The sequence below is a fragment of the Cyprinus carpio genome, unplaced genomic scaffold (assembly GCF_018340385.1).
Source record: "Cyprinus carpio isolate SPL01 unplaced genomic scaffold, ASM1834038v1 S000006047, whole genome shotgun sequence".
Classification (NCBI taxonomy): Eukaryota; Metazoa; Chordata; class Actinopteri; order Cypriniformes; family Cyprinidae; genus Cyprinus; species Cyprinus carpio.
In genome coordinates, this window is record NW_024878731.1 from 3,577 (window position 1) to 12,556 (window position 8,980).

The window sequence follows — 8,980 nt, forward strand, 5'->3', positions numbered from 1 at the left end:
TAACCGCCCTAGTACTGAGCCTTGAGGTACTCCATACTGCACTTGTGATCGATATGATACCTCTTCATTCACTGCTACAAATTGATGGCGGTCATATAAGTATGATTTGAACCATGCTAATGCACTTCCATTAATGCCAACAAAGTTTTCTAGTCTATTCAAAAAGAATGTTGTGGTCAATAGTGTCAAACGTTGCAGCTCTAAGATCCAGTAGCACGAATAGAGAGATACAACCACAATCAGATGATAAGAGCAGGTCATTTGTAACTCTAATTAGAGCAGTCTCAGTACTATGATACGGTCTAAATCCTGACTGGAAATCCTCACAGATACCATTATTTCTCTAAAAAGGGGTATAATTGTAAGGATACTACCTTTTCTAGTATCTTGGACAGAAAGGGAGATTTGAGATGGTCTGTAATTAACTAGTTCTTTGGGGTCAAGTTGCGTTTTTTTTAATGAGAGATTTAATAACAGCCAGTTTAAAGGTTTTGGGGACATATCCTAATGACAATGAGAATTAATAATAGTCAGAAGAGGATCTATGACTTCTGAAGCACCTCTTTTAGGAGCTTAGATGGGAATATGGGTCTTACATACATGTTGTTGGTTTAGATGATTTGAACAAGTTTATACCATTCTCTTCCTCTCCTATAGTAGAGAATAAGTAGAACTTTTCCTCAGGGGATCTATAGTGCACTGTCTGATCGCGATACTGTAGCTGTTGGCTGCATGGTTACAATTTTATCTCTAATAGTATCAATCTTGGAAGTAAAGTGGTTGTTCATAAATTCATTACTGCTGTGCTTGTTGGGAAAACGTCAACACATGTTGATGCTTAATTTTTCATTAATTTAGCCACTGTATTGAATAAATACCTGGGGTTATGTTTGTTTTCTTTCTAAAAGAGATGAAAAACAATCCAGTTCAAGCAGTTTTTAATGTTTTTCTGTAGGACAGGTTACTTTCCCACCAAGCAATGAAATACCCCTAGTTTTATTTTCCTCCAGCTAAGCTCCATTTTCTGGGCTGCTCTCTTTAGGGACTGTTTTCCTTAATCTTCCTTAAGCGCAAAGGAGTAACTGTATCAAAAATGCTAAAAAAGAGGTAGTCTGTTTACATCAGCAGTTTGTTCTGAGGTTTTGATATAGCATGCAGTAGGTTATCAACCTTTTCCATGAAGTACCCCCAGCGTTGCACATTTTTGTGTGTCTCCCTGCATCTGACACACACCCACTTCAGGTCTTGGCAGTCTCCACTAATGAGCTGATTAGTTGAATCAGGTGTGATATGCAGTAATTAGGAAGACATACAAATACGCAGTGGGTTGGGGGTGACTCCAGGACAGGTTTGAGAACCACCGTGCTAAGGAATTGGGATAAATCAGGCAGATTACTTTACAAAGGCATCTTTTGTGGTAGAAGTGATGGGTTCTACCCATTCTTGTAATAAGGAGTAAGAATTTTACAGTTTTAGCTTACAATGAAGTTTGCACAACACCTCACTAATAATGGATCTGAGACATCATTGCTTGGCTGCATAATTTCAACAACCATCAACATCAATTCCAGCATGTGACAGTAGGCTAAATCTAGAGTAGTATGATTTCCCAACAATGAGTAGGTCCTGAGACGTGTTGTCTAACCCCCAATAGAAGTTCAGAATGTCTCTTATTTAACCTGGTATCAGTGATACAACAGTAAGTGATGCAATGATATAAATCACATAGAGATGAATACCTGTATAAGGCATACAATGAAATATTTGGTATTTCATAACTGACAATTCAATGTAGTGTTAGTTTTATCCTAGAGAGAAAAAAGATCATGAGGAACATGAAAGCAAGGTTAACTCAAGCTAGGGTTGACATTCTGTTGTCATATTGTTGGAAAAATATGAATATTCATAATACCATCATCAGTAACACGTCAATAACATAATAATGGCTAAATTGTTCATAGTTTTCTAAACAGCTTCCTGGCTCATTTTGGAAGCAAGCTAAATTGGAAGCCGTAATTCACTGGAACGTTACAGCTGCATGTATTGATCGAACCACAGACCAATCAGATGTGAGCTTTGAGGTGCAAAAATCAGCAGCATTACAATGAAAAGGGAAAATCCATTAGAAAATTAATTTACACAATGCTACACTTACCATATAAATGTTTCAAAACAACAGCAGCGGAAGAAAGGGCACTATTATATCAAGTTAGGCAAAAGGAAGGCACATGGCAGTGTGACATCTCAAAGTGCTGACAGCTTTTTTAAAGGGGAGAGCAGTCCTAGTGGTTAACCATACACATCTGCGGAAGCTTGCAATCCCATTAAAATGCCAAATGAAAGCCCAGCACAGGCACATCAAGATGCCTGTGAAAAGATTGACACTAAAATTACAGTAGCTTAGGGCCTCTCCAAAGCACCTGCATCAGTTTGAATGTTTTACTGAGGTCGATAGTCGCCTCTGCTGCAGCATGTAACTTAAGGCTTAAGGTGGGCGGATCCCTCTGGCGCATACAGGAGACGTCTCCTCCTAGTCAACTGGTACAGAAAGTAAGAGAGGCGCCCATCGCATTCCTGACCGAGGACGCCCCAGCCTCGAAGTTCTCCGGCCTTGTCTGAAGTATGAGCTCCTGGACTGGCCGCCGCTCTCCGGCTGAGATGCTCTAGATGTTCCTCGCTTGTCCGAGCGGCTGTGTGGAATGTGGAGCGCAGTGAACACTGAGGCTGATGGTTTGGAAGTCTGGCCTTGGTTAGGCACCGCCACCACTGAGGAGTACTGCACGGTGCTGGCCGGTGGTCTGGCCCGAAGTCACCCGAAGTCGCTGTCCGACACGCTGTGGTGGGGCGGTGGACATGCAGGACGAGCCCTCCGAGGTGCCACTTGCTGTGCTCCTCAGAGAGATACTTGTTTCTTCTTCAGTGGCAGCACGGTTTTTGTCTTCCCTCGCACATACACTTCGCCGCCAAAGATGTCCACTTCCACTGCCACACTAACATCTTCTGTTGGGCACATCAGTCCTGTTGAGAGGGTCACATACTGTTAGCTTTGTAGTGGTGACCATAAGAACCTCCTAATAGACCGGATTCTACAGTTTTGAGCGAATATGCCATTATGTGGTCATAGAATCGTTTTGTGTTGCAATATACATGAACATGTTACAAATGAAAAATGAACCTGTCCAGTTCATAAGACAACAAAAAAACAATTTATTTCCAATAATATTTTTGCATTATTTCAATTCTCATTTTCTTCAAGCAAAAAAAAAAAAAAACAACAAAAGAAACTTAAAATTGTAAAACACTTTGACACGGACATCTCATATACTAGAGAAGTATATATATATATATATATATATATATATATATATATATATATATATATATATATATTATATAGATATATATATATATATATAACTGTATTAGTGTTAATAAGAATGAAGGAATTTGATGTTTCTGAATCCATTCTGGTTTCATTAATTTCATTACCGATTTTTAACGATTAATGATTTTGAGGAAAAAATGTATGAAAGTACATTTTTTTATTGCATATATTTTCCTTAAAGGGATAATTCACACAAACATAAAACATTTTGTCATGATACGTATTAACAGCTAACTATATATACTGTACATTACAGAGAATTTGAGAGTTTCTATGTGCATAACTGCCACGACAACTTCATAATGAAACGGAATCTTTATGGACATGTTTTTTGTGAGATTCATCCATGATTTTGATGCTTTGCAGCTCTCTGACCTTTTATGGGGAACCTTCAGGTGACGCAGTTGGGCATCGAGCTGTCACGACGGGTCTGGAACCTGCGGAGGGCGGGCCACAACAGCTTCTTATCCTGAACAGAGACCAGCAAAATAATGGAGGTTAACACCACACAGCACCATTAACTGCTGTTATCATGTTACGTTTCAATCTTCATCCGTGCCAATTCAGAACAGTTTCGTTCTTCTGTATTAAATCAAGCAATGTCATACGGTAAATTCATCATGATTTAAATGCACTTTTTCATTTGGTGTGCAAGTTACTTTTAAAGAGCGATACAGGGTTTGTGCCATTAGTTTCACAATCCTTCTATATTTTGAATGATGTAAAAGGAACTGTTAAGAAGTGACAAAGTGCCATTAAAAGTATACGATAATTAGTGTGCAGGACTCTAAAATATACATAATGTTGCACATAGTGAAATTTTAGTATACAGGACATCCACAGCAGGAATCAGTTATGTTTGTATCATTGACATCATTTAACTTGCCATACTGAAATATGCAGGCAAAGCAATGAGGATCAAAGGCTCGCCAGAGGAAGATTATCATAAATAATAACTTTAGCTTTATGGTATGTGTTTTGGTGGCATTTTTGAATGCCAGACAGCACCTGGTTATCATTCACGGTCATTACATATAAAAAGCAGCATGAAAATTTCACTAAACTTCTCATTTGTGTTCCACGTAATTTTTTTTTTTTTTTTTTTTTCGCCCTTCTGGGAGCTCGACAAATGTGAACTGCTGTTTTATGGAACAAAACTTTGCATGAAGATATTTGTAAAATGCATGGAACAACATAACTAGTCAGTAATAACAGAATGATCATTTTCCTTTTTATGAAGGAAGAAATGCTTAATTACTAACTCATGTTTTAAATGGTTTCGCTACTGTTATTGATTGTATTGCAAAATCTTTCTTGTTTTCAATTAGTAAAAAATTCAAATGAGTGGAAAAACATGACTAGTTTTGAATTGATTACTTTGTAAATTGCGTACAATGTGCACAATGACACAGTTTACAAAGAATAGTTAGGCAATAAGCCACTATTAGCCAATCTTGTGTAAGTATTTCCAGACCATGGCTTCTCCAAAGTGAAATGAATTGCTGAATTAAAGTTGAATTCTTGCTTTGTGTGTTTCATTTTGAGTGGTGAAAAAGCACTGACTCACACTTCTCTTTTCCGAAGGCATAACATTACAAAGACAGTCAGGAACAGGAAGCTGAGGCAAACCACCACTACAATCACCTCCACCTCTCCATCGCCTACAGTCAAGAGAACAAGCTCACATCAAAGCATCAGCACACGTCACATCCTTCAGTAGCTTATGCAGCTCCATGCATGTGACTGCTTCTTGTGAAAATTGCAATGCATCATCAAGCACTTCAGAAGAAAAATGAGCACAAAAGACATACCGTATTTCATGGTTTTGAACGTACAATCCATGCCTTTTACAGAGCCTGCTACTGTTGACACCATGACGTTAACCACATAATCGGTTTCACTGGCCAGACCCATCAGCACGTATGAATGGACATTAGGGCCCACCGTCACAGGTATCTAAACACATTCGACAAAGATCAGATTTCATCATCACACATTCCTCATGCATTTAACATATGCATTTGAACATACATTGCCCATTTCTTAGTGTTCCCGATGGCATAGAATATGGTGTAGTTGGTGATGAATCCATGCTGTATGTCCAGTGGGATCTCCTCCCAGGTCAGCTCAGCACTGTTCTTCTTGAATTTGTCTACTTTGACAGTAGGACCCCTTTCTGGAGCTAGATAAAAAATATAACATCAATAACACAAGGCTGTTATACGAGAGTACTTCAGTGCATGAGAACACTGCATTAACTTTAAGATACATACTTCCTTGTTGAACGTGAGGCTGGTCTGGTTTACGGGACGTCCTGCTTGGAAGTGTGTCTTGTTCTTGTAAATTGGATACACTGATATGTTGTAACCGCTTTAATTTCTCCAAATCACCTTGGGAAGGGGGGAAGACAATTGGTCACCTACACATTGCTTCCCAAAAAGATTGGTTTCACAGTGAAACTGCAGACATCCGCTGAGCTTTCACACCGACAGCACTTATGCTCTATAACAGACCTGTGGCTCTATCTCATTTCTGGCAGAATCGGCTTTGATAACAGTTATGAATTATTTGAAAATGTCATTTTTTGGCACTGGGCCAATATTAGGAGTATATTCTAAAATCACATTTGTGACCCTGGACCACAAAACCATTCATAAGGGTTAATTTTTCCACAATTGAGATCTATACATCATCTAAAGTTTGAATAAATAAGCTTTCATTGATGTATGGTTTTGTTATGATCAGACAATATTTGGCTGAGATACAACTGTTTGAAAAATCTGGAATCCGAGGAGGCAAAAAATCTAAATATTGAGAAAAAATCGCCCTTTTAAAGTTGTCCAAATGAATTCTTAGCAATGCATCTTTACTAATCAAAAATTAAGTTTTGATATTTTTACGGTAGGAAATTTACAAAATATCTTCATAGGAACATGATCTTTACTTAATATCCTAATGATTTTTGGCATAAAAGAAAAATCAATCATTTTGGACTCATACAATGTATTTTTGGGCTATTGCTGCAATATACCCCAGCGACTTAAGACTGCTTTTGTGCTCCAGAGTCACATATATATTTTTCAAATGTTGTACTTTAATTTTTAGCATTGAGCCAAGAACAGACTCAGCATCAAAACTTGCAGCGCTTCCTTTGCGAAACAGTGCTTTTGGACAACACGCTTGCAAAATAAAGATGCAATACTTACAGACGTATGAAACAGGTCTAATTCATACTAAACAAGTTGTTTACTGACTGACACTATTATATACAGCACAGTGTAGGGGAAAGTTAATACTCACTAGCTACGTAATCACTAGCTACTAATCTTCAACAGTGTAATGAAACTACTCTTAAATTCTTTTCAAATACGTTATGTAAAATTGCGTAAATTATTCTTGAAGGGATAAAGTTACATTCAACATTAGATGTTTACATTTTTTATGTTTAAGCCACTATTGTTTTTATATAGAAGTGTTATATTGTCCATAATTACAATCAGAAGTAAATATAATTTAAAATACAGAAAAATTTAAGAGTAATGGCCCTTACTTTACTCTGTCAAGTCGAAAAGGTCAATACATTACAAGTAATTATTATTATTGACAGTAGTAATGCATTACACACCCACAAAGGTTTCTTTTAAATAGAACTTCTTACAAACACAATGTATGTTTTACGATGGAAATGAGATGTTCTAAATAAAATGGTCAACTGGAATATTTTTTTTGAACTGTACTATCTGAACCAATAACATTACTACACACTGGCTAAATTCTCAACATATTTACGATTGTGAGACCTTCAATCCGGCAAGATGTGGGTGGGAGCGCTCATACCAATAATCTCAGGCAGATTAACATATACATATGCACAGAGATTCTCATATGGGTCAGCTATTATTCCTAGCCATATTTATCTTGCATAAAAGTATAGAGTGGTATACACCCCCTTAGTGAAATTGTGGGTGTTTGGCTGACAGCTGCTAGAGACCCCAGAATAAGCGCAGTCAAGCATCGCCACGTAAGGTCCGTCTGAAGCTGGGGTGATGTGTTCACTTCAACTGTGAGGCGCACAAATCGCCGCAAGGTATCAGAGAGGATGTAAGGCCCTGCACAAAGCAGACGTTACAGCATGCAGTCCACGTTTCCACCCTGCAGCTTTTCATTCACGCAGGGTTGGTTACACCGACCCAGCTCATATTCTCCACACCAGGAGGCTCTACTCAATCACAAACACACGAAAGATAACATTCAACAAAGTTACACACCTTTTCACACTAAATCAGTGCTTTTTACCAAATAATTTATTTCAACTCTCCTATTGTCCTAAAAACTGCACCCCTCTATAATTGTTTGGGTCAAATTTGATGGGTCCCCTTTTCCAGGTCAAATTAAAATGATCTTGCTCATATCATTTTAGTTTCTCAGGAGAACCTATCAATATGGTGTTGACTTTGCACATCACAACACAAAAATCTATTTTTTTTGTGCACTTCATAACTATCAGTGAAGTACTCCAGGTGTTTTGGAAAGCGGCTCAGTGGCTTTAGGCCCACACAAACATAACCCTATCATATACAAATATAATTGTTGCATTAGTAGCTGAATCTTAAAAAATCCTTAAAAATTACTGTAAAAAAAAACTGTACAAATGATATTCTGGATGGACCATATTTTATACATAGATTCACAAAAAACAGAGAAATTACTAGACCGCTAAAAACACAACAGCCAAAAAAATCTAGATTCTGTTGAGCGCTATTTTTGAATGGCAAGGTTTATTTTTGATTTTTATTTTTATTTTATTTATTTTTAAAAAGCAGCTATCCATTTGTTTTGGATGATATCACAAAGGCTGGTTCAGTGCCAAAAAATAAAAGTGTTGCCTTTAGAGCATATTCTGCATCAAAAAAGGGGGCACACTATATCTTAGGACAACAGAATGTTGGGTCAAACTTTTATTCAAAAAACCACTGCGTCTTTTTTAACATACCTTGACACTGATCTTGGAATGAATAAGTTGATTGGATACCTCCAACTGTTGCTAGCAATTAGTTGCAATACTGGCTGTTTTTTTTTTTCTGGTGGCAGCTCCATCGAATACATCTGGCTGATATTATCTGTTTTTATATTGTAGCTTTTAAACATCACATCATCTTGAAAGATATTCAGGTAATATCCCATTACTTTTCCATTCATTTTTACAGGAGCCTGTAACAGAAGACAATATGAAAACCTTTACTATTTAACTTGCAAACAGCAATTAAATAAGACACTACATAGATTAACACTATTACTGATATTTTAGCACATGTAAGGTGAAAAAAAGGAATTTACCTTCCATACTAAAGTGACATTTCTATTATTAGAACTGGGCTGGATGATTCTCCAAAGATCTGGTGCGCTTGCTGGCTCTGAGAAAATAAGATTCAATAACATCAGAATGCTGGGAAGTAATTAAGCAGTGATGCTACTAACTTAACTGTGCATTTCAGTAGCCTGACATAGTTAGTTAATGCGAAAGTCTGAACATTTTAAATTAAGGTTTTTGTCTGATTACTATTGTGTTTTCAGAACGGTTAGTCTCATCAACTA

The 8,980-nt window shown here is 37.3% G+C and overlaps 1 pseudogene; it reads right to left on the reverse strand.

The window, feature by feature from the left end:
• Positions 1-2,478: 2,478 nt before the first annotated feature.
• LOC122143521 lies at positions 2,479-5,854 on the reverse strand (annotated as a pseudogene).
• Between the last annotated feature and the right edge of the window lie 3,126 nt (positions 5,855-8,980).